Genomic DNA, 6,000 nt, shown 5'->3' on the forward strand with positions numbered 1-6,000 from the left:
ATTCGAATGGGCAGCTCAGGCTAAGTTGTGAGCCCGCACATTCACTAATATACTAACATATCTAATAACAAAAGCCTGAAAACAAGAAAGTAAGTACAATATTGATATAGGATAAGTCCATGGAAGAGTCGTAAAAGATACGACAGACTTATTGACAATCTGATTGAATACATACTTTTTGCCATTGTTCATCCTTCAATGAGTTCAACCAAGATAGTGCCTTTTTTATGACGGAAGCTTCAGCCAGCTGTGATTCCTGTACAGATATCGGTTCTCTTTGGGATAAAATTTGTTCTTAATGTCACACAATAGGATTGATTAATTCCCAAACCATAATATTTATTAATTAAATTTGATTAAATAATCAAATAATTGTAATACATCAAATTAAAGTATATTTACTCACAGAGTAAGTATAATATTACTCATTGTTTTGTGTGATCAGTAATTTAGAGCATTAATCTGATCTGTAGCATTGAGCTATTTCATGTAGCATTAAAATAGTGCCATTGAAATTTTTTTTTATCCAAAACTAGATTGCTTCTTATCTCCTTTGTCTTGTTTCCCTATCTTATTTATTATTTATTGGTTAATTAAACTTTTCTATTTTCAGTTTTTTAACATTTACTTATAATTTTAAATTCATCTTTTTATGATTAATACTTAATATTACTTTTAATGAAATTTAAGTATACAAATATTATATAAGATGAAGGAAGTATTATTTCACCAGACGGGATATGGGCTTGTGGTATTAGTCTTTTTGGTTTGAACGAGTCACTTATGAACAATCTAAATTGATTTATTTCCTTATTGTTCTTTGTCAAATTATGATCACAAGACGAGTTTTACCCAAAATATATATTCAAGTAACGATTATGAAAGTTTCATAAATAAAAAGTATTAATTTACAAATTTAATTTTACGTATGGACAAAAACGCCCCAGCAAACTACACGTGGACGCAAATAACCCCCACGAATTACCCTATCTGTGTTTACGTGTACAACAAATAAAAATTTTAGCCAGAGAAGTTGTGGAAGGGCAAAAATCAGTCAATACCACAGTAAAGTCATTGTACATATGGACCACAACAAGAATCTTCACATGGACAAAAATAGCCCCCAACAAGGCAACAACTCATCACGTGTAATTTATGATTTATGTGTAGTTTTCTGTACAATTTTAACCACGAACTTATAAAAGGACGAATATCATTATGAAGATCAAGAGAGTGTCTATCAAGATTTGAAGGTGATAAGGAGAAATTTTATTCGCAGGAACAATAATATGCGAATGAGTTATTCCCCTTTCCCCTGCTAAAGGGAATAACATTATTGCTCCCGGTATTAAACTATTCCTGAACTATATATTTTACAATATGTTTGGTTCAGATAATGAACTTTAACGGGATATTTGGTTCCCAGTAAGAATGTTATTCCATGGTGATTAGAATATAATAAGATTTGTATTTCATTATTTGATTTACGGAAGAAATAGAATTTAATAGCATGTTTGGTTCACAGAATAAATTTTAAAAAAATAAGAATAGTATTTCATTTTTTTAAAAAAAAATAAGAATAGTATTTCATAGAAAATAGAATAGTCAATGAATAAAATATGAATTGTATTCTATTGTTTTGTTCGCTAACAGCATGTTTGGTTCACATAATGAATTTTAAGGGAATAGGAATGTTATTCCTTGGGGAATGGAATAGACATGGAATAGAATAGAATTTGTATTCCATTGTTTGGTTCATGAAGGAAATAGACTTTAGGAATGTTATTCTAGTGTTTGGTTGGGTGAAGAAATATAAATGGAATATATGTTTAAAAGACATAAATACCCTTTTACCAAATATTATAGTAATAATAATAATAATAATAATATAATAATAATAATAATAATGATAATAATAATAATAATAATATTATTATTATTATTATTATTATGATTATTATTATTATTATAAAAAGGTTGCGACTTGCGAAGATCCTCCGGCTGGGTGGCTAGCACCAGTATGAGCAGCGGCTGATGAGATCATAGTCTCCATTTGCGAAGCCAAAGCCTCCACTACCAACGACATCCACAGACTGCGACCGAACGATCTAAAATGACGGGAAGTCGCCGGTGACCGACCGATGATCGGACCATCTGAGGCTGATCGCAAAGATTAGACGACTCCATCCCTGTCACCCATTTCATGATCTGACGAAAGAGATGAGAAGACAGAGAAAGATAGCATAAAGTTTTTAGGTTAAACAAGGGCAAAATGGGAAGTAAAATATAAAAACTATTCCTGAGAATCCAGGAATAGCCTAATACCAGGGGGGGCCCTGGTAATAGCTATTACCCTTGCAAGGGTAATAGCTCATTCCCAGGAACATTGTTCCTGGGAATACAAATGCGAACCAAACAACGGAACAGGCTATTACTGGGAATGCTATGCCATTCCCTGCCTATTCCGTGAACCAAACACCCCGTAAAAGAATAGACTTTAGAAATGTTATTTCAGTTTTTGGTTGGTTTAAGGAATAGAAATGGAATGTGTTTAAAAGACATAAATGCTCCTACACAAAAAAAAATGTATAATAATAATAAATATATAAATAAATAAATATTATATATATATAAGGGTTATAATACAAAAAGGTATTCTTGGTGTTATAGTACAAAAGTTATTCCCAAATATTTGGAAATAGCTAATACTAGGGGAGCCATTAGGAATGGCTATTTCCCCTTATAATATAATAGCTCATTCCTGGGAATAGCATTCCCAGGAATAAAAGGACAAGGCAAATAGTGGAGTATATCTATCCCCGGGAATGGTATTTCATTCCTGATCTATTCCACAAACCAAACGCGTTGTATGAATGTTATTCTAGTGTTTGATTGGTTTAAGGCCGGAGTAGAAATAGAATAAATGTTTAAAAGACATAAATACCATTATAAAGTATATAATAATAATAATAATAATAATAATAATAATAATAATAATAATAATAATAATAATATTATTATTATTATTATTATTATTATTATTATTATTATTATTATTATTATTACTGCATAAGATTTTTAAATAATATTATTCTATAGCAATTACATACAATATTGCAAAAAAAAAATAATAAATTGATGTGTAAATTATGAAACAAAATATTCATATAAATAAAATTTATTTTTAAAGAACATTTAATAATATTCAAAACAAGAATAACATGCTTTCAAAACAATAATAACATAATTTTTTCAACAAAATACCCAAAAGCAATACAAATATTATTAATAATGTATCATAAATTCCAAAATAATCATATGATAGTAGTAATGTTCATAAAATATAAATCTGATCAATGATTAATTGCTAGCAAGGAATCTTCTAATCCACCGTAGTCTTCGATAAGGATCAAGACAGAGAACAAAAATCACTTTATTAGGATGATCAGTCAGCTTTAACGAAACAAAGTCCATTTCGTCATAAGTCAAACCATTAACCTCTTTTAATGCACGCTCATGTTCCTAAAACATATCCATATCACAATCATATTGAAGACTATTGGATAAGTTCTTACCCGCTTCTGACATTGTATTGCTTATTAGTTTCGCAGCATTACGCATATTCTCAACACACTCAATAGCTTTATCATGACTCCTCTTTCTTTTACTTGAATTGCTTCTTTTTCTTCCATTATTTTGCAGCTCAGGTTGTGTACTCATGAAATCAATATCATCCAAATCAACAAAAGCACTATCATCTATGTCGACTCTTATATCATTTTGTTCTTTAGCTTGTATTTCTTCAACTATGTCATCCGTTGTCCGTGCATCTTTTCCAATTGCATGATCTTTAGAATATATTACAGATAACTCATTATAAAACATAAAATTTCTTATTCTAAAAGGTGTAGCTTCTTTGTGACTCTATAATAAACATATAAAATAAAGTATTAGTACGTATACATTAATAAAAATAATTGAAAGTAAAAAAAATGGTAAATACTTACAATTAAATATGATTCCCAAATTGCATTTACAGCATAAACCATGTGCTTTTGCTCATTCCAACCAAACCCACTAGTGTTTTTATCTTGAACTATATCATGAATAATGCCCCATGAAATACAAATCTTATTCTATTCCATTCTCATGAAATAACATTTTTATTCCCTTAAAATTTATTCTGTGAACCAAATATGTTATTTCCTTAAAATTCATTCTGTGAACCAATATGTTGTTAATTGTTAAATTAGTTGTAAATTTAATCTTTCAACTAACTAAGACGTAGAACTTTGTTTGCATCTAGAATTTTGTGACAAAAAGCTTATATTAGAATTTAGAACTATCTCACACAAATCAATCTCAAATATATAATACGTTTTATTGATAATATATTATTTTATAGGTCAACATGTTGAAAAGTATTACAAGTATCACGCGCGTACAACTATATATCCAAGTATTACTGATTACTTGAAATTGTACAAGTATTAAATTTTCTTTAATTTGAAAAGTATTACGGAGTACTTGTTCAAAAAATATCAGTAAAAATATAATATATTTTAATAAGTTAATTTTTACCAGAGGTCCTTTTTTGTTTTTGGTGGCAATTCCAAATTTAGTTCTAGACTATTATTTTTGTCATTTGACATCTCAAACTATTATTTTTTGGACACTTTTTGTTATTCTCATAACTTTTTGTAAGGACATTTTTGTCTCTTCTTATTTTTCTTTTGTTATTTTTTTTCAATTTCAATCTGTTTCATTAGTTTATGACTTTAGGTAACATCTGATTTTTAGTAACCATATTTTTCAACCGGTTTTTACTAAAGTTCTAACTCAAATAAACTGGTTAAAACCGAAAAAAATAACAAAAGAAAAATATGAAGAGACAAAAATGCTCTTACTAAAAATAGGAAAAGTAATTAGAATGACTAAAAGTGTTCAAAAAACAATAGTTTGGGATGCTAAATGACAAAAACAATCGTCTAGGACTAAATTTAGAATTGTCATAAAAACAAGGGATCTCTCGTGAAATTAAGGCCATATTTGGTAAATGGCTGTTGGCTGATTGGGTTGGCTGTTTGATTTAAAAGATATGATTTGTTAATAACATTAGCTGATTGTAAAAAGTTGTTTGATAGATTGGCTGTTAGCCGATAGCTGTTTGGTATAATTTTTTTTTTCTCAAAAAGCTAATTGAAAAGGCTGCTTTGAATAGCCTTTTGAATTTTAGTATTTTAAAGTTACAAAAAGCTTATTAACCAAACAACTAATAGTGATCAAATAAGCCAAAATTGGCTGATTATTTACCAAACAAGGCCTAACTCTTTTTCAATCAATATAAAAAATAAAAATATTACATTTTAACTACAGAATATTACATAATTGAAATCTACCTCAGTCTCATACAAAACCAATCATATGAAAAGTATAGAATATATTACGGGGTAGAAGTTATTAATTAATTTGCCCTCATAAAACCTAAGTACAAATGACACCTGCACCTCAATTAATCGGAAGGATAAATTTATATATAATTCATTTCATAATTAAAGGATCAAATTTGTAATAAAAATTTTAAAAAATAAAATTTATAACTTATGAACAATTGAATGCAAAATTAAACTGTAATTTTACCATTAGTATAATTAACAAATAAAATTGAAACACATAAAATAAAGCAATAATGTATGAGATTTTTTTTCCCAACCTACTAAAGCAAGAGACAATAGTTGCCTCCACTGAGGCTCGAACTCACTCTTATCATCTATGTGAAAGTGTAAACCAAAACCGCGGGTACCACTAGACCACAAGGTCTTTAGCATATACTTGTAATTAACATATTATATAATTAACAATATAATGCACATTGTGACCATAATCCATAATATAACTATTGAACTCTATATAATTTTTGATATTTTGAAGATGATGAATAATTAACATCAAATTTTGGAAAAATTTGTTTTCACTATTCAAAATGGGCAAGCCAAAGAA

Source organism: Ipomoea triloba, chromosome 9 (assembly GCF_003576645.1).
Source record: "Ipomoea triloba cultivar NCNSP0323 chromosome 9, ASM357664v1".
Classification (NCBI taxonomy): domain Eukaryota; kingdom Viridiplantae; phylum Streptophyta; class Magnoliopsida; order Solanales; family Convolvulaceae; genus Ipomoea; species Ipomoea triloba.